Raw genomic sequence first — 21,794 nt, 5'->3', positions numbered from 1 at the left:
ATGGGGCTTGGAATGTCTGAGTACTTTGGTGCTTGGAAAGGAGTTGGATCCTGTGGAGGCTGATGTAGCAGAGGTTGCTAATTTATTAGCTAATTTGTTTGCAAAGGTTCTTTCCTATAGGACAGTTAATTATTAGAGATTGGCTATTGCAGCAGTTCATTCTTTGTTCAATGGTTTACTCCAATTGGGAAAAGTCCTCTGTTTTGTAGAATTTTAAAAGCGAATCGTCTGAAAAGAACTCCAAGGTTATGTTATGAAAGTGTATGGGATGTCAATGTGTTTTCAAGGACGGTGGGAGTCTTAGCCAATAAATAGGTATTTAGCTATAAAGGAATTGACATGGAAATTAACCACTTTACTTTGTCTAATTTCTTTTAGAATGGTATCTGATGTTCAAGCTTTAGATATCACCATAGATTTTATCAACTGGAAGGAGTGATTTTTGAAATTTGGAGAAGGACAAAGACTATGTCAGAGTCCTTTTTTTAATTCGAGATTTGAGAGTCATCCCAAATTTTGTGAGTGACTGTTTGAGAGGTTATGAATCAAGAGTGCATGTATTCAGGAGTAATGGCATAAGTCAGTTATTGATTTCATATGTAAAATCATATAAAGCAGTTTCTGTAGCTACTATTGCTCAATGGGTGAAATAAGGGTTGAAAGAGTATGGTGTGGACATAGATTCAAATCACACTCTGTGAGAGGAGAGGTTTTATTTACAGCAGACTTCGTTTGGAAGAAGTGATGAAAGCAACAGATTGATCAAATGCTGAAGTTTCAAGAAATTCTATTTTAACCCTGTTAAGCATGTTTTGGATCTGGCTTTTACAGATATTGAACATGCATAATGCTAATCTCCTGTTTTGCTATAAAATGCAGATTTCCAAAGTTTTATTGGATAGAGAATTGCAATTTTATTATAGACAAAGAGGCTAGCATAATACCTCCCTCCCTTCCCAGGTGGAAGAAGTGAATAGGAGAAAATGGAGGAATTTGGTTTAAGAGGAGAGAGGATATGTTTTTTAAATTAAAAGAATTCTGATAAATGAAGGAAAGGAAAAATCGGCATGAAACTAAGTGATTCTATACACATTGTGTTTCAAGGGATAAAAAACATTCTGTAAGGATATTTTATTTGCTTTATGTTTTGCAGATGTTTAAGGATCAGTTTTAGACCAAAACAGTGTGGATGAATGAAGAGCAGCGCCAAAAGAGGAAGAAGATAAAATGTTGTGGAGTTTTATGGACTGAATGTTCTGGATTTTTTTTTGAGTCATGCAGTGTTCTTTTTTGAATCTTTGAAGTGTTTGCTGCTTGGAAATTGTAAATAAAAGTTAATGCATAAAGCTATCCTTATTGTCTAATAAAATCCCCATTCTCTACCCACTAAAGCTTTGAGAATTGGCATTCTACCTGAGATCACTGCCTTGGATTTAAAGCTGATCTGAGTGGATTCCGCAACCTTTTAGAGAATCATCCAATACCATGGTCTGCTTGGTAATTTTTATATATCTGCACCACCTTACTGAAGGTCTGGAGGGCACCACCATATGTCATTGTTGGCATGAGGTCCTGGGAGAGGATCAGCTTAACTTCCATTTTCTTAACCAACCTACTCTAATGGTCTCCCGATCACTGCTGCAACTATCCCACATTCATCGGGGCATTCAGCACAGTGACAATACAATATGTCATTGAGCCAAGTCAAGAAGACAGTCTCGCTGATGGGAGCATTATCTGCTGAACAAATCGACACATTTGTTCGCTTGAAAACAGTCTTTTCGCTGAAAGAACCAAATTCCCATTTGAGATCACCTAAGTCACTCCTAAGTCATGGTTAAGTTTACTTGGATATGATGACAACTTTGAGTAATTAATGTGAAGTTTCAAGGTTACAAGAACCAGTTTAATCTGAATGTCTTGTTGGATTTTCTATTAAGATCCTATGTTTATTAGGAAGTCACCAAGATATGGATAAATGAAAGTTCCTGGTGCTGATCTCTGGCCCTGTAGGAGCATTTCATTTTGTTATAATTGTATTTTTTCTGACAATGAACTGCAGGATTTTTCTGTATTTTCTTCGGGTTGGGTTATCAAACTACCCATCCACAAGTTGCTCAACCCAGTATAGAGTTGAAGTAACATTATCCAAGGACTCCCACTGAACCACATGTGTGCATACCAGGACATATCAAGAAGAGACTACTTAAATTTCTGATCCCGCAGACCTGGTTCCCATGACTGCTTCCACTGTACAAAGTAGATTTCTACTTAGAGATATAGAAGCTGACCTAATCGTCAAGGCACAACACTTTTGCACAATATTCCACAGCCGCCTGTCTTATCTGTCTTCTCTTATAATTTGCCACACTGCAAATTTATTTCAGATGTGCCCCCACTAGAAGGGTCTATCAAGAGAATGGGAGGTGGCGGAAAGAGGGGGGGACATAGGCTCCTGAGTGCAGAAGGCTTCCCTGAGGCTTCATATGGCTGCCCTCTGCACATAAAAGGTTTATCTTTGTTGAGGCTGGCGTTATTGCCATTGAGGGGTTTGCACTCTCTGCTGCTGGTGGTATGTTTTCTCTTGAGATCTATAATGAGGTCTTTGATAATTTTTTCCTTTAGTCTGCCTGCCTTTATGATTCAAATCTTTTTATTGATTTTATAATGTAAGAACAATAGCCGCCACCTATATCCTTAGGATGGTGGGGAATAACAACCATTGTGGGAGTGAAAAACTGAGGGAAAAAGAGCAATAGATGAACAGAAAAGATTGAGAAGAAAAACAGTCGACAGCCAGAAATGAAAGTCACCAGTGGAAAGTTGCGTTAATCCAGTGGCTGTGCCATAGATGCCCCGGATATCAGTTACTCTGTTATTTGTAATGCCTGAGTGAGGCAATGTACCCGTAAGTATGTGGGACAGGTTAGTTCGACAAATTCAGTTGTTAAGAATTTTATAGTGTAGCCCCATGTTTTGTCAAAGCGTGGTAGTTTGTGATCATACCCACGAGTTCCCATATTTTGTGTAGCCAATCCAGTCAGATTGGGGTTGCGTCAGTGCCCCAAAGGGATAAAAGAGTTTGCTTGGCCGCTTCCATCGCCAAGGTAATAGCTCTTCCACAACAAAATCTGAGGGGGTAGGTCAGGGCATTAGGCAGACCCAGTAATAAGTAGCTTGGGAATCTAGGTAACTCTGTCTCATAGATGGTGTCAAAGTCGGACAATATGGTCAACCAGAACTGCTGAATCTTTGAGCTGTCCCCCAGCAAATGAGTCAGGGTGCCCTCCTTTCCGCAGCCACGCCAGCAGCGTGGGTCTCCCCAAGCCTTCGGAAGGGCCACTACTACTGGCATGTAATACCAATAATGAGCAATTTTAAGGAACATCTCCTTGCCCTCTGTGATGCATGAGGAGGCCCTTGCCTCCCTGTGGAGGATATTGTTATAAATGAAGCCAGGATACGGAAATATGACTTAATAGGTATTTATTAAGTACCACAGAGAATAACTGGTGATCCCATCAGAAAGCAGGGAGCTAACTGACTAAGCAGAACACAGTAGGTAATGACATCAAGAATATGGAATGTCAGACTTAAAGGGATACAGTAAAACATAAGTGTAGAGAATACAACATATCCTCTTCCCTTCATATGGAAAAAAATTAAATAAAAAAACAAAATACAAGCACATGTTCTTCGTTACAGAGAGAGACCTTATTTGCAAACAAAATCATGTAAGTAACCTGGAGATCTTCTGTTTCTCTGAGCTCTACCAACATTAACATCTTTAGAAGAAACGTCACGGTCGCACTCAGCTTTTTTGTACAGTGCTACACGCCTCAAGTTCCAACTTTCACCGTTGAATAGAGTTACAAACCTTTTGTGAACAGACCTAACTTTGAATGGTCCCCTGAACTTTGTCAACCCAACCCCAACTCGACCAGGCTTGACTTTCACCCAATCATTCACCGCAATCTTGCAACTTCCATCCGGTTCACTTACAACGCTAGGGTTGTCTGGACCAACATTTATCAACTCTTTCATCCAGGCAGCAACCAACTTGGTGCCAGCTGAACGTCCCCTCATGATGTTAAAAGGAACCGTTCCAGTCACACCATTTTCAGTGGTTCTGTAGGCCCAAACTAGGTCGTTAACCAATTCTCTCACATCTGTCCTGGACGAAATTGCCATCTGAATAGCACCCTTAACCATCCGGTTCGCCCTCTCGACTATTCCATTTCCCTGGGGATTGTAAAGTGAGGTTCTTGAATGCGCAATACCGCACTTTTTCAAGAAATTAGCCATCTCTAGGGAAGTCAACTGTGTCCCATTATCGGTGATGATCTTAGTTGGGAAACCTTCCTCTCTAAAAATGTCAGCTAACACGGTAATAGTGTTGTTGGTAGTGATCTCTTTCATGAATTTAACCACTAACCACTTTGAGGAAATGTCAACTACTACCAACCCAAACCGCATATCTTGACTCAACTGGTAAAATGGGCCAATGAAGTCCAGACATATAGTGTGCCATGGACACCCTGGGTCACTTAATGAGCCACAGCCAGCTTGACTACCGACTTTAAGTCTCTTCTCACTCTCTAAGCAGTCAATACATTTTTCCACCCACTGAGATATTTCAAAGTCCATACCGGGCCACCAAAAATTCTCTCTAAGTCTCCTCTTGGTGAGGGATTGGCCCAGATGGCCTTCGTGGGCTAACTTGAATAGAGTGAATCTCACATCTTGTGGAGGAATGAACTTATCTTCCATTAAAATCAAGAAACCATCATTGTCCAAAACTGACAGCTGTTCAAGGACCTTCAAATATGGACGAAGTGCTGGGGATAGGCAACTCTCTCTCCTTGGACCTTTTACAATTAAGTCCTTTACTTCCTTCAATACCACATCCTTAGCCATGGAGGTATTCCACAGACTCTTACTGATTGCCCCAGCACAGATATCCACTACCTCATCCACAGCAGCTACAGACCCCTCGGAATTGGATGATTCTACTCCCAATTTATCTACTAACTCCCAAGGTAGTGGTAGTCTAGAAAGTCCATCAGCTTGGCAATTCTTCCACCCTGGAATGTACTCAACAGTATACAGATATTCTTGAATCCTAGCAGCGAGTCTAGCTAACCTCGCAGAACCCTTGCCAGCTCCTCCAGGTGACAGGATTTTAACTAAGGGTTTGTGGTCTGTCAACAGAGTAAACTTGAACCCCCACAAATACATCCTGTAATATTCACAACCCCACGCTGCGGCTAAAGCTTCTCGCTCGATTATGGAGTAATTCCTCTCAGCCGTTGTGAGCGTCCTTGAAGCAAAAGCTACAGTCTTGACCCCAGACTCATGTACCTGAGCCAATACTGCACCAACACCCACAGCACTGGCATCCACAGTCAAGACTGACCTGCGGTTGGTATCAAATGGTGTTAAGATGCCTGCATCACAAATTTCGACCTTGATTTTTTTGAAACACTCTTCTTGCTCCTCACCCCACACAAACTTGCGTCCTTTCCTCAACAACACCTTAATCTTTTCTGTCTTCTCTGCAAAATCTCTTACAAACTTGGCATAATACTCAATGAGGCCGAGGAACGACCTCAACTGATCTTTGTCGCATGGAGCTGGTGCATTCCTGATAGAGTCTAATAAATCTCGCTTTGGCTTCACACCATCAACAGACAGAGTATATCCGAGATATTCAACTTCCTCCACTGCAAATTTACATTTCTCTTTTTTAAGAGTTAATCCAGCTTGTTCCATCTTTTCCAAAACAGTTTTTAAGATCAGATTGTGCTCTTCAACAGTCGCACCAAATATCAGAACGTCATCTTGGAAATACACAACGTTGTTCACTCCCTTCAGTACGGCCCCCATCATTCTTTGAAACACTCCAGCTGCGGAGGCAAGTCCGAAGGGCATGCGTGTGAATTGGTAAATCCCCTCAGTTGTTATAAAAGCCGTCAACGCCTTTGAGTCTTGATGTAACTTTATTTGATGATACGCGCTGCGGAGGTCCAGCTTAGAGAAGTACTTTCCTCCTTTTAGTGACAAAACTAACTCGTTGATGTTTGGTAACAGGAAGTTATCCACTACTATGTTTTGGTTCAGGGTGCGAAGGTCCACACAAAAACGAAATTTTCCGTCAGATTTGGTTGTGATAACTACTGGAGAAATCCATGGTGATGTTTCTATCTGTTCTATCACTCCCTGATCCAACATTTCCTTCAACATCTTCTTCACTTCTTCACGTGCTATAAATGGAACCTTCCTCACCCTGTGTTGCATAGGCATAGCATCATCACGCAGTACGATTTTATGCACATAACCTCTCAACTCTCCAATGTGCTCATCAAACAAACCATTCATTCCTTCAACAATTGAATCTGTGGTTATGCTATCCACAACCATCACCTGTTGTGCTGCCCTGGGATTAATGATTATACTAAGGTCATACTGTTGCCCCCATCCCAAAATCGCTGGGCCTGATCTGGCTACATACACCTTCCCTTTAACAGAACGGTCCTTAAATGATATGACACATACCATAAATCCAATTACATCTATGCTCTCACCTTGGTAACCACAAGGACTAATGTCGCTAGGCAATAACTGCACATCTTTCCAATTTTCCAAGTACATGTCTTTGGGTATGATAGTCCACAATGACCCTGGATCGACCATCAGCTGGGTCTCTATTCCATCAATAAGAAATTGAGCTTTGGGCCTGAACCTTCTACCAGGCTCACCTTCATTGACTCCATCCTCACCCAGACACAATATTTTATTGGCACCCTCTACCCCAACAATGTCTCTCACTATTTCCCTGTTTTCCACAACAGCCACTTTATCTACATTTCCTCCCCTACACATCTTGGAGAAATGTCCCTTCCTCCCACACTTCCTACATACTTTATCAATTGCAAAGCATCTCCTAAGATCTGAGTTATGAAAAGTACTCCCGCACCTACTGCACATCCTTCCTTGAAATTTGTTCTTGTCATTACTAGAAAACCCATTGTTGAATCTCCTCGGACCTCTCTCACTCAACTCTCCATTTTTCCTGCTCACAGCAGCAACTTCATCTTGTTCAACACACGAAACCTCTTGCCCTTGCACATTTTCCTTTCCAGTATCTCTCTTTTCCATCTCTCTCATACACGCATTTGACTCTTCAACTACTTTCGCTATATCGATGGCCATTTGTAAAGTAGGGTGGTTTTTTTTTTTTTTTTTTTTTTTATATATACCAACAGTGAGTTTTAATTCATGTGGATGTTCATCTATATCAAACACATCAAGTACTAAAGTCTATAGTCGACCTCTGAGCAAGCTCTTGATTAATCAAATAATTTCCTGAATATGGAATGTCAGACTTAAAGGGATACAGTAAAACATAAGTGTAGAGAATACAACAGATATCCTGCCGTTCTTTGAGAGAGAATTTGCACTAACATTCAGACTCCCACCTACGTATTTTTGTAAGGTGGAGAGGAGTGGTGAGGAAGGAGTAAATGCCCGAAAGTAAGCGTTTGTCAGAGTGGCGAGTGATAAACCACTATTCCAAGTCAAGGAGCGACCTGCATGCGGGCATACCTGGAGTTGCGTGATCCAATGTCGAAGGGAAATATATTATTAGTATGCTTCCTGGAGTATGCCATATCCAGCGCGAAGCTTCACAAGTTCCATCACCTGCTTCATCCATGGGGTCCCCCAGCCGCTTACAGATGGCTAACTGACATTTAATATATCCATCTCCCTTCAGTGCCAGGGGGAACTCTGGGTGGCCAATGAATGGGGTCAAGGGCGATGTTGGCATGAAGAGGCATCTAGCGACCTGTATTCTGTCCCACGCACCCACCGTGGCCCTTGTTACAGGTGAAATGCACACTCCCGGGGACTGCGATTTCTTTGGCAGCCTGGGAATTTTCCATATATGGATCCCAGCTACTGCACGGTCGATGAAGCAGCAGCGCTTTTCAGATTCTATTCTGTACCATTCTACCATGTAGCACAATTAAGCTGCCTGGTAGTACCTTTCCAAATGGGGTACTCCCATGCCTCTGCCCTTCTGTTTGAAATATGTATGTTGCCGGGCCATGCAGGGACTTTTGCCTGCCAACACAAAGTCTCCAATGCAGCGGCGGCTGGCTCAGGTAAGCTTCGGTAGGCGGGGCATGGCGCAGCAGGGGGGGAAGCCGGCAGATGACAGAATAGGTATTATTTATTTAATTATACTTATTCCGTTGGCTTCCCCCCCTACTACACCCTGCCCCACCCCACTGCCCCAACACGCTTACCTTAGCCGGCCGCCACGGCTCCAATGAGGTGCTGCAACTTAGTTAGGACCAATAAGGGGAGGGGGGCTGCAGTGGTACTGTCTGCATGACATATGAGATCCGAGGGAGTAGAGTCATCTTCACCGCCACCAGACTGCCCAACCAGGACAAGGTGTAATTCTTCCAAGTCTCGAGATCAGTTTTTGCCATAGCGAGCAGGGTGGCGTAGTCTTCCCGAGACGTACGTACACGCGTGGAAAAAATCCATAATCCCAAATACACCACCCCATTGGTCGCCCAAGCGAAAGGAAACAGGGTTATCAGACATGTTTTAACCTCCTTGGGAATCGTCAGGCTGAGAGCCTGTGTTTTCTGAAGGTTTGGTTTGAAGCCAGACACCTCCCCGAAATCGGCTATGGCCTGCAGCAGTGGAGGCAGGGACTGGAACAGCTGAGTTAAAATCAGCAATACATCGTCTGTGTAGACTGAGTTTTTTTGTTCTCTGTCTCCCGTACGTATCCCAGAGATGTTAGCATGTTGACGAATCCACTTTGCAAAGGGCTCCATATAGAGTGCAAATAGTAAGGGAGACAGGGGGCATCCTTGTCGTGTTCCAAAGAAGATCTTAAAGAAGATTGATGAGGTTCCATTCACACGGACCTTAGCCTGAATCTAGTGAGCACTGCCTGCAGGTAGGGTTAATGCACTCTATCAAAGGCCTTTTCTGCATCTATTGACAAGAGCAGGGCAGTGACTGGGAACATTGTTACTTGTCAAGAAGGTGGCATAGCCACCTAGTGCCATCACTACAACCCCTCTTGGGAATAAACCCAAACTGGTCCGGGTCAATGAGGCCCTGCATGTAGGGTGCTAGACGGGATGCCACCACGCTAGAAAAGATTTTCAGATCTACATTTAACAGAGAGATAGGTCGGTATGATGCACATCTCTTCAGGTTTTTTCCTAGCTTTGGCAGGACCACAATTGCTGTAGTCTGGATGGAAGGAGCAAGACACCCGGTAGTGCTAAACTAATTGTAGAGGCAGTAGAGCAAGGGCAGTTGCAAATGTTTTGTAAAAGTCAGACATACAGCTGTCTTCTCCAGGTGCCTTGCCAAGGAGGAGCCTCTGAATAGCATGGAGCACCTTCTCAGGGCTTATATCAATGTCCAGTTTTACAGCTTCAGACTCGGGGAGGAGGGTCACTGGAGACTGTGTGACAGTCTCCCGCGCCACATCATCAAGTGTCCCTGCGTAGTAAAGTTCAGAATAAAAGTGTTCATATTCGCCTGCTATCTGATCGTCAGATCTCAGCTCCTCCCCATCAGAGCTCACAAGTTCCAGAACTCGAGGTTGAGCCGTCTGAGCCCCGAGTCTGTGTGCCAGTAGTTTGCCTGCCTTATCACGGTACTTCTGCCTGGTACGCAAGAGAGCATGTTCCGCCCTGTCCATGTCCAAGGCCCTCAACTGCTTGCTTGCGTACTGTAGTGAGCTGGCGCCTGACTCAAATAGAGCCTGTGTGCAAGTGAACCCCCTTTAGTTCCATAACTCTGTCCTCTAATTGCACCCTCTGGTCCTTCCTGTCCCCAATGAGCTTAGCTGCAATAGCAATGAACTGTCCCCTGAATACCGCCTCTATTATGTCACACAGCAGCATGATCGGTGTGCAGCCGTCATCGTTCAAATCCAGGCAGTCCTGCATGGACTTCTGTGTTGCTATCACAATGGAGTACTATGTGAGCAAATTATGGTTCAGCCGCCATATCTTATGAGGGGAGGGCCCCTTTGCAATCTCAGATAGAGGGTAATGGGAGAGTGATCCGACAATGCTGCCACTCCTATCTCTACCGCCACTGTGGCCCGGGTCATACACGGGGAAGTCAATAAGAAATCTATTCAGGCATGCGCTTGGTGTACTGCAGAATGAAAGGTGAATTCCTTTGTAGAGGGATTTCACAGTTGCCATATGTCTACCAACCCCGCCTCACTCATCCACCGCCACGTGACGTCTGAGATTGCCCCAGCCCTCCCGGGGTCACCATCGACCTGTCTATTTGGGGGTCCTGCACAATATTAAAATTCCCCCACTATCATATCCTCGTCTGTGGACGTCAAGATTGCACCCAGTGAGTTCCTATTAAAAGTCTCTTGTGAGTCATTTGCAGCGTATGTTGAGGCAATGGTATAGGTGTGATTCCCAATCCCCACCTGCAGGGACAACAGCCTGCCCGGAAAGACAGCCTGGGTTAAGAGAATGTTCCCCTGAAAGTGTGTCGCCAGCAGAATAGCTACCGCTGCCCTTTTCCCAGCCATGGAAGAGAAATACTGGTGGTCAAATTACTGAGACCGAAGGCGTTTCCAGTTAGAGCGGATAGGTGTGTTTCTTGAAGTAGGCAGATCTCGCAACCAGACTCCCTGAGAAACACAAGTAGCACCAGTCGCTTCGCCAGGAAATTAATGACCTGAACATTGAGGCTCACTATTTTAATGCATCACATGGGTATGTATTCCAGGCACCCAAATATTTAAGGATGGGGCTCCAATCTTCGCCGAGGTTAAAGACAGGGGCGAACAGAAGAAAAGACCTGGTAAATGGAGAAAAAGGGGCAGTCGAGTGGGGAAGAAGAGAAGACCAACTGGTTCAGATCGCAAACGTGGTGCCAGGAACAAGCAACATATGAACGGGCAGATAACATGTCACTGCCCTCCAATGTACGGCCCCGCAAGCAAAGACGAGTTAAAGAAACTCCCCGTCTAAAATGACGGCACCTGTCAGCACCAGCGGGGGCATATGATGTCAGGAAGGTGGCTCCCAAATAGCCCCCTAGAACATGCAGTAGAGGTCATCCAAGTGGATCGAGCAAGGAGAAAGAAGAAGACCCATAAAGATATAACATTAACATATATATCTAAAACATATAAAGGTTCCCAGAGTTGGGAAGAGTTGGGAAGAAATGGCACCAATTAAGGAGGGTCGGTCTGCCAGGCGATTAGCCATCACTGCATCTCAGAAACAAAGAAGAGTATGGGCCCCCACTAGACAAGGCCATCACAGAAAGGGCCACCTATCCACCATTTTGGCTGGACAAGGACATGCCAAGTCGTCTCAGCTCCAACATCGAGTTATGAGACTGCAGCTTCTGATATCTCCTCACTTTTCTGAAGCCGGCGTAAGAGAGACTCCCTTTGCCTGAGGCGTTCAACATCTGAGGGTTTCGGCAACGGATCTTTCCCATTCGGACAACATCGTCTTGGTTTGTTTCGTGGACTGTGCCGCGGGTCCACTCATTTCATGTTGTCATACTCCCTTTGCAGGGCAAGGCCCAGAACCGATTGTGCCTCCTCCAACATGCGGACCATGTGAGTTTACTGGACAGACGAAGATCAGCCGGAAGGGATGTCCCCACCTGTAGTGGATGCCTTTCTCCCTCAGAAATGCTGTGACCTGCCGCAAAGTTTTCCGTCTCTGGAGGGTAAGTGGGGAGAGGTCTTGATATAGCCCAACCTGCATTCCTTCAAAGGTTATGCCCGATAGGTCTCGAGTCGCCGCCATTATAATTTCCTTCCTTGTGTAGGAGTGGAGACAGGTTAAAATGTCCTGCAGTTGACCCGGGTCTGCAGCTGGGAGCCCAGCTCTTTGTTTGCGGTTCAGAGGTATGTATCTGTCCCCCAGGACTGGTGCCACATGTCGAAAGAGGTGCACAGCCTATTCTTCCAGCTTCCCTGTATCCGCCTGCAGAGGAACCCCTTTAATACGGATGTTGGAGCGTTTGCACCTGTTTTCCAAGTCCTCCAGATGGTAGCACAGCTCCTCATTGCTTTCTCTTCGGTCCAATAGTTCCCGTTCGTGGAGTTCCTCCTCACAACTAATCTTTGCCCTTTCCAGGGAGTCCACCCTGTCCCCCAGTTTGGAAAGTCCGACTTGGTGGTTTTTATGTCGGTGGTAACGTCTTGTTGCAGGGCCACGAAGACATGCCCCAGCGTGCCAAACAACTGTTCCAGAAAGTTGCGGGTGACCGGCTCTTCCTGTCCGGTGTCTTCCACCACTGGGGATGGAGCTCCAGCAGACGCCTGTGGCGGGGAGTCAGGGTGCATCTCACCTTTTTTTGCATTTGATTTGTGTAGGAGATCCTTTATGGAAGTATCCTTCTTCAAGTGGGCTGATGCCATCTTCGCACCCTTCTGGTCGCTGGGCTCTTTACACTTGAGGTTCTCCTCACGCAGCCGTCCAGGAGACCGGCACCCCACTGTACCTCAGGCAGTCTACTTTCAAAACTCACCAGGGCCGCCTACGCCCGGAACACCACCCACGTGCTGAACTGTCGTCATCTCTGGCTTCTGGTGGCAGCACCTCCGCAGAGCGTCCACTAGTAGTCCACCTCCAGTGCCTGGTCCAAGAGACCAGCAGGTAAGGGTGGAAAGCACCTCCTCAGGACCAGCCAGTCCAAGCTGCTCTACCAGGGCAGGCAACAGCATCGTCGGGGACCCCGCTTCCATTGGGCAGCTGAGCAGGGACCAACACTCGGGATCGGCAGGGTGCGTTAACACTCACTTTTCTGGGCCCCCAGGCCCGGCTCCGCAGGTAAGGGTGGGGAGCGCATCCCCAGGGCAAGACAGTCCAAGCTACTCTACCAGGCAGCGTCATCGGGAACCCCTACCTTAACCAGGCAGCTGCACAGGAACCAAAACTCAGGATTGGCAGACTGCGTTGGCACTCACTTTTCTGAGACTCCAGGCCCGAGCCCCGTATCCAGGTACTGCAGGGAGCACCCGTCCGTCTCGCTGCCTGTAGGACAGCTCCCCCAGGGCTTTCCTCCTCACAGCCACAGCTCAGTTGCCGCTGATTACAACACCTCCAGGGGTGGCAAGTACTGCAGATCTCTCTAGGGCCTTACGGGCCAGGATGCTGCCACCTTCCACAAGTGAACCCTGGGGCCTCAGGCGCCGGACATGTGCAGCCGTTCAGGCCGTAGTCGGAGTCACTCGATCCACTCTGCCGAGGTCACTTCCCTGGGGGTCCCGCTCACCTGTTGTGCGGTCCCCCCACCTAGCGGGGATCACCTCCGCTGCCTCGGCCAGGACTTTGTTACCGGCCTCTCCCCACTAGGGATTGCCACTGTAGTCTTACCCCCACTGGAGCTCTTCAGCATGCCAGCGATTTCCCAGGGAGGCCCGTTTTCAGCAGCTTAACGCTTCATCCAGCGGAGCTCCACAGACGATCTGCTGTGCCGTTGCCATCTTGGCCATGCCCCTAGTCTGCCTGCTTTTAAAGGTTTTCTGCCACTATCTTCATAAGATGTATCCTTTTTTAGGTTTTATATAGCGCAAACTAGACCCGAGACATCGGGTATCAGAGCGCTTTATATGAGCACCAGTTTTGTTACATGAGGACACATCCATTATACATATGTGGGCACAAGGACACCATGAAAGCATAAGGATTCCTATCCTTCTCTGCAGGAGAATATAATACTCATTAATGCAACCTATTTCCTAACACCTCCTACTCCTTTTTTACAATTGACACCCTCCTCAACAAAGCGCATCCTCTACAGGAGCTTTTATGGACTTTTCTTCTGACATAATACATGAGCCTAAATCCTTGGTTCGCAGGGTTGACCTGCTCCAATCACATCGCTTCTTGTGAAGGAAGAGGACCTATAGGTGCATTGCCGCACCACAATACGCACACATTCCTCAGGACGTACCTTGGATGCTGTTTCAGATTACTAGACGACTACCAGATGTGCATAGCTATTCCTGCCTCTTTCCCATATCTCTCACAATGTTCTTCAGTACCCGGATACATTTGCCTTAGCCATTCGGTAGTGAGGTACACCATTTTATATCTGTTTCCTGCAGATAATATTTTACAAGAGTTGTGTTTGCCACCCCATAAAATCTACAAATCTTTTTCTATAACTCCTTTCCCAACCACATTTCCCATCATTTTTTAAAGCCCCACTTTTTTTTCTTTCGCCCATGATCAACATTTTGTGATCATTGGATACCACTCCTCAGGATTCAGGGCCGGATTTAATGTTTTTTCGAAATAAATAAATTACTGTGTAGCTTCTTCCCTTATCTGTGGGTGCATAACCTGGTGTTGCAACTGGGCGTATATTAAGCAATCTTTTTCTGTGTGGAATTCTGTATTACATAGTGCAAGCAACTTAACATCCGCCTTGCAAAATAGGCTTATTAGACCACAGTCCCCCCTCCCTCCAACTCAGGATTCTATATTTATCCTGTGCTGGCGTGAATGAAAATAAGTTACTCACCTGTAACTGCAGATCTCCAGTATTGGTATTTTTCATAGATTCACATGATTGAATCATTCCCCGCTGTCAAAGTAGGAGTTCCACGGTGCCATGATAAAGCAGTATGTATGAATATCATAGGCTATAATGGCAATAAAAAAAGTCAGTCTAATAGCCTATATATGTGTTTTTTAAAAAAGGAACAAACTTGAACTATAACCAATCAGGTGACAGCACCCTCTAGAACACTCCCAACAGAAGCTAAGTCCTTCAGATTTTCAAGCACAAGTGGGAATAAAGAATCCCGAGCTGTAGGGGAGGAGGATGGATCACATGTGAATCTATGAAAGACACCAATACTGTTGATTTGCAGTTACAGGTAAGTAACTTATTTCTTTTTCCAGTATTGCAAGAATAGCAAACAGTTACTGTATTTGTTTATCTTATAGTATTAGCGCAAATAGGCGATGGTGGGTAAAAAATATATACATAACACATTCATATTAAAAAAAATATATTTATATATATATATATATATATTTTTATCCAAAGATGCGGCACACAGGTAGGGTAGTATCACCATAAATCTTTATTTACTCCGCGCTCGGACCAACGCGTTTCAGCCTAGCATAGGCTTTGTTCACGGTAAGTGAGCATACTTCTATGTCTACTATTTATCTCAGTTAGCTATTAAGATGCCTTCTGGGACTAGTAGTTTGTTACGATGTGCATTACATAAATACTTGCACATTGGGGACGCTGCTGCTACATTTATCAACTTGTTTAAATGATTTACATTTCATAGATTACTTTGATCAATTTCAAAGGGCTGCTTGATTCGCGCTACATTATATCAAATGCATAAATTACATCCTTACCATTCTGAGCTTTGCAACCACATTTTTTCGGTGAAAATAGCCGGGTAAGGTACCCATATGAAAAAAATGTATATACATTATCTAATACGTGCATTTGGAACGTCACATTGATGTAACGACCCAACCATATTCACAAAATATTTCAGTTTGTGAGAGCAGGGTGTAGTGCCCGTTCAAATTTATGGTTACCTCCTCAGTTATAGTTCAAGTCAGTTCAATTCAGATCAATTCAACAAGTATCCAATCGATATTGTCATTCATTCAAGATGTACATAGAGTTCCTCATCAAAGTTCATCCCCCTCGGTACCTTAGTTTTAAGTCTGATGATCAATTTCGATTCAATTTGCCGCAATTTCCGGAGTCGATTGCCACCTCTTTCATTTGCATCCAATATGAAGATACCATAATATGTCATTGCTCTCCAATCACTATTTTGACAATTTGCCATGTGTTTAGCGGTAGCGTATGCCATGTCTTTATTTTTCACCGCTCTTATATGCTCTAAAATTCGCTTTTTAAGTGCACATGTTGTACTCCCAATATATTTGGATCCACATTTGCATTGTATAACATACACAACATGAGTTGATGCACATGATATTTTTCCTTCAATTATGGTTTGTTTTCCATTTGGTTCATCATAAGAAGTTTTATTTTGGCCGATTTTGCATGCCTTGCAGACATTACATCTCCGGAATCCATTTTGTTGGTCTGTCAGCCAATTATTCTTGTTAATAGTTTGTTTTCCTTTAAAATGGCTCTGTACTAAACAGTTTCTTAGAGATGTTGTTTTTCTATAGCTGATCAGTGGTCCTTTTCCTGCCATCTTGCCTATATCTGGATCCCCTGATATAAGATGCCAGTACTTCTGAATTTTGTTTCTTATGATTCCACTCTCTTTGCTGTATGTCATCACAAACCGAGGTGGTCCTTGACTATCATCCTCTTTAGCTTGTGGGGCAAGTATCATCTTTCGACTCAGAGTGGCTATTTTCACCGAAAAAATGTGCTTGCAAAGCTCAGAATGGTAAGGATGTAATTTATGCATTTGATATAATGTAGCGCGAATCAAGCAGCCATTTGAAATTGATCAATGTAATCTATGAAATGTAAATAATTTAAACAAGTTGATAAATGTAGCAGCAGCGTCCCCAATGCGCAAGTATTTATGTAATGCACATTGTAACAAACTACTAGTCCCAGAAGGCATCTTAATAGCTAACTGAGATAAATAGTAGACATAGAAGTATGCTCACTTACCGTGAACAAAGCTACGCGTTGGTCCAAGCGTTGAGTAAAAAAGATTTTTGGTGATACTACCCTACCTGTGTGCCGCATCTTTGGATAAAATTGTTTGGAATGGGCCAGGATCCGGCCCCTTTGCAGAGCACCCGCAGCTGCGCGCATTGTGGCGAAGGATCATTTTGGAACTATATATATATATATATATATATATATATATATATATATATATATATCCAACACGAAAAGTTGCCTGGCAATGAGAGAGCCCACACAGGGAAGTACAAGTAACCACCATTTAATGAACTTTTCAGCAGAGGAGCAAAGCGCTGAGGGGCCACGCTGATATTCAGTCCTGTAGTTCCGCCCGACGCGTTTCATGCCTAGGAGCATTTCCTCAGGGGCTCACAGGTGCAGGAAGTCTCTGGTTGTCAGCAGTTTGAAATAGGTACCAAACGTAATTAAGTCCCCGCCCATATGGGCGTAGCCGCGCCAGCGGCATGCTGGATCTTGTGGTACCAAATTTTTTCTAACTTCAGTGAGCCGCTGCTACCAGGCTCCCAATGTTCGCCAGTCTTGCCCAAGTGGGTAGCAGTGGCTTGTCTCGCGTTGGTTCCTCTGTTTCTCATATAAATCCATTGGGACCCACCTGTCCGCACGTCACAGCGTCATTAACGCTGCAACCGGGCTGTAAAATACAGCGGAGCTTCGGTTCGAGAAGCTCCGCTGTATTTTACAGCCCGGTTGCAGCGTTAATGACGCTGTGACGTGCGGACAGGTGGGTCCCAATAGATTTATATGAGAAACAGAGGAACCAACGCGAGACAAGCCACTGCTACCCACTTGGGCAAGACTGGCGAACATTGGGAGCCTGGTAGCAGCGGCTCACTGAAGTTAGAAAAAATTTGGTACCACAAGATCCAGCATGCCGCTGGCGCGGCTACGCCCATATGGGCGGGGACTTAATTACGTTTGGTACCTATTTCAAACTGCTGACAACCAGAGACTTCCTGCACCTGTGAGCCCCTGAGGAAATGCTCCTAGGCATGAAACGCGTCGGGCGGAACTACAGGACTGAATATCAGCGTGGCCCCTCAGCGCTTTGCTCCTCTGCTGAAAAGTTAATTAAATGGTGGTTACTTGTACTTCCCTGTGTGGGCTCTCTCATTGCCAGGCAACTTTTCGTGTTGGATATATATATATATATATATATATATATATATATATATATATATATATATATATATATATATATATGTCCACAAAGTGATCCTTTACACATGTATATATCATACATTAAAAATTGCATAAATACATAAACAAACACATTGAATCAAAAGAGGCTCCATTTATTGAAATAAGTGGTGTAGTAAAACCTGTCCAACTGCTGCATCACTGCGCTATACTGTTTCCAGATAATAATTCCGACTGAATATATATACACTCTTTCAAGTCACAGCACGACATTTCTTCCCCCAAGTCATTTCCGCAAACAAAGTAGTTAGGAAACTGCCCTAGTTGAGTTTGCCCTAGTTTTTGCTGTGAGGGGCCTGCCAGCCTTTGAGTGGCAGAACTAGATTGCAGATGATATTCATCAAGCGATGATTGCCATCATGACTGGAGCACCCTTACAAGTGTGTCCATCTAAGTCCAACAGTTGGTCAGTTCTCATAAGGTATTTAGTGCGATGTAAGTTAAACTTTAGATATCATTTGATAGCTAGCGTATGAATAGCCCTCTCAGCTGGTGATGTTGGATTTGGGAAGAAAGTCTGAAATATTATAGGTTCATTGAGGCGAAAATACGAAGGAACCTTGGAAATAAATCTGTGGATTTGTTCTGAGAAGTACTAAACTGCTTGTGAGGTGCAAGAAAGTTGTTGAGTTGAGAGAGCCTGTATCTCCTCTACATTACTGGTTTGAGTGAGTGCTAGAAACAAGGCGACCTTCCATGTGCAAATTTATTAACTGTACTGTGCTTTTATGGTTATCTTTCTAAAGTAACGGAATAAAGAATTTGACCATGTGAGAAATATGAGGTGTGCTCTTTGAATGGGTTTTGAATTAACTCTTCATGAGTTGGGATAGACCTATGTTCGGGTGCCAGTCCGGGGAAAGAGCTATTACCGGAGGAAAAGACTCTGATTAATACTTTCATGAACTGTTTGATGTTTCTGCTAGAGCAGAAAGAGAGAAAATGTGATGAGCATCTATATCTTGATATTGATGTAAGCCGTACCTTAACAGATGCATGTACCAACTGTGACTGAGCTAGCGAGAGAAGATATGGTAGTTATCTGCCAGATTATGCTGGTAGAGGATGTAGGTTTAATTTCTGGCACCAAAGGCAGAAACCTTTCTATTATTGTTTACATGCCTTGACTTGGACAGAATACACCTGCAGCCCTAAGGAATATTCAGATCTTTGAATTCATGGAATTTAGGGGCTGTGTGCATAAGAGGAGAGAGGTAGGGTCAGGATTAAAATCCTGGCCTTAGTTAATCTTCAAATGTTTACCTGATGTTGTTAGGTAAATAGGGTTGTAGTCCGATAGCAGGAGAAGCTCCGCAAAACAATGGTGCATGAACCACCTGGAGGCTATCAGAATTAGATAACACTGCTCTGCTTTTCTGTTGCTGAGAACTTTTGGTATTAAAGATATCGGGGGAAAGATAGACATAGATCCCGGACCATCTGTTGAAAGGCATCCCCTACTATCCTGGATGTGGATGCCAACTCGCACAAAACTGGCATTTTTGTTTTTTGTTTGTTGCAAAGGCATCTAGAGCCGCTTTGCTCCAGAACGAGAAGATCATAAGTAGTGCAGACTGATCAAACTCTCATTGGTGGAGGCTGTTTCCAGTTCTGCTTAGCATGTCTGCTAAGCGATTGCTAGTCCCGGGAACATGTTCAGCCAAAGATTTATTCTGTGTGTATGTGGTTAGCCAGCTCCAGATTTCCTGATCTAGCTTGAACAGTGCCAGTGATCTTGTGCTGCTTTGTTTGCTCACGTATTGCATGCCGGTGGTATTGTCTGTGCGAACTAACTTAGAAGACTCTGCTATCATTGGTAGGAAAGTGTTGAGACTGAGTTAAATGGCTTTGAGCTTCAGGCAATTGATATGTATGCTCTCCTGGAGCAGAGACAGCTTTCCTTGAATTTGCAGGTTCAGTTGATGACTCATCCAGCTCTCTGGGGAGGAATCCGTAGTCATTGCGAAGTGAGGTATCTGAGGTAAGAACATTAGGTTGTCTGACAGGTGGGAGGTCTGGGACCACCAGGCTAGAGCTCCCATCACACCTGTGTGAAGTTCACCTGGCCCTTGAATGATTCTTTTGTTTGAATCTATTGTTTTTGTAGCTCTTCCTTGTAAGGCTCTAATTTCAGGCGTGCGATAGGTATCATACTGATAGCTGAGGACATGATGCACAGAAGCGAATCGAACAGACACACTGAAATGTTTTTTTTTTTTTTTTAAGTTCGAGAGCCAGTTCCTAAAGCCTTCGTTGCTTATCTTGAGACACTATCTAGTGTTGCGGCCCAGGAACAGTATCTTCTTGAATGGAGGAGTTAATGATCTTGGATAATTCACAAGGCGACCTAGTTTGTGAAATAACTTTAGGCAAGTCTCTGTGGCCTTGGATGCTTGAAATGCCGTTGGTGCCTTTATCAACTAGTTGCCAAGGTAGGGGAATACCTGATGACCGTCCTTCCTGAAAAAAACTGCCACAGGGGTTAGGCAGTAGGTAAAAATGCAGTAAGCTGATTTGAAGTCAAATAGAAGAACTTCGATGCGTGGGTGGGAATGCAGAAGTATGAAGTAACTTCAGAACTGTCATGTGGTGACGGAGAGGGTGACCATCTAAATGGATAATTTCCAGAAATACTTGTCTAATTTCCGGAGTTCTATAATTAATCGGCACCCCTCTGTTTTCGTGTCTATGGGGAAAAACCGAGAATAGAAGCCCGTTCTTCGCTGAGAATGTGGGCCTTTCTTTATGGAACTTTTTGTTAGCATAGCCAGCACTCCCTTCTGAAGCAGATGCAGTGGGCACCCTTATTTTGGTGGAGTGGTTGGTGGAATCAGGGTGTACTTTAACATCCGACCATATGTGATGAGATCCAGAACTTATTTGTCCAATGCTATTTTCCGCAATAGATAACAACATTTATTTAATTGTTTCTCCCACAGGATGGCGTAAGAAGCACCGTAACATTGTGTTGTAGGTAAGCTAGCCTATGAGCTACTGAGAGGATTGTTAAGTCTGATACCTCTGGTATCCTCCTTGATATGGATAAGTGTCTCTTTCGCAGGTCCCTCTAAAGGGTATTTTTTTCAAAATTGTAATATGACAAAAGATCTTGCAGTGTCAGGGTCAGCCTTGACTGCTTGCCAAACAGAATATCGTGATGACATGGTAAAAATATTAGATATGATTGCACCTCAGGTTCTAAATGTTGTGACCTTGAACCAACACCTTAGCGTCTATGGACCACTGACCCTGCCAGTTGTGGGAATCCTATTAAAGCTATAAAACTATCTATGTTTTCTGATGAGGAGGTTTCCCCATCCTGCAGAATCTTTTTTCTTTGTTTGTGCCCTGTCTGTCTTCTGGCAGAAATGTTATGTATGTGGCAATGTCTGGCCACATCTGGTGGTTATACCTGACCCGTATTGCCAGAGAACTGGTAGCCCATAAAGTAGCACTAGACATAGTTGAGAAAATCTCCATGCTGGTCAGGCGAGATTATGAGTGACAGGGTTTTCCATTATTGTAATTCCTCCTGGATATATCAACAATCGGAATAGGTCTCACAGCTTTTCTATTTTTTCCACTTAAAATCCTAAAGAAAAAAAACTGATTGCTTGTTTGCTGTTGAAAGTTGGAAGCATTTTGTCGCTCTTTTGCGAAGGGTATGGAAACCACCAAAACCCATCTGGTGGGGAATCCACCGGTTGTGGGTCTGCTCTTCATCATCACCAGTTGTGAACGGGCCATTACAGGTAAGTATGGCAATATTTGACACGAAGATCTCTTTTGCAGTGGCAGGAGCTTCAGAGGGTGCTGATATATTGGACATGATGTGACCTTGCAGGCTCGGGAAAGTAATTTTAGTAATCCTG

General features: G+C 44.3%; 1 protein-coding gene across 7 annotated transcripts in view; it reads right to left on the bottom strand.

Moving 5' to 3' along the window:
- The window catches only part of AMHR2 (anti-Mullerian hormone receptor type 2), a 1,194,741-nt gene that overhangs the window by 631,840 nt on the left and 541,107 nt on the right, over positions 1–21,794 (bottom strand). The window lies entirely within an intron of this gene.

Source organism: Lissotriton helveticus, chromosome 1_1 (genome assembly GCF_964261635.1).
Source record: "Lissotriton helveticus chromosome 1_1, aLisHel1.1, whole genome shotgun sequence".
NCBI lineage: Eukaryota > Metazoa > Chordata > Amphibia > Caudata > Salamandridae > Lissotriton > Lissotriton helveticus.
The sequence above is the reverse complement of the archived record's forward strand: the minus strand, read 5'-3'. Positions and strand labels throughout refer to the sequence as shown.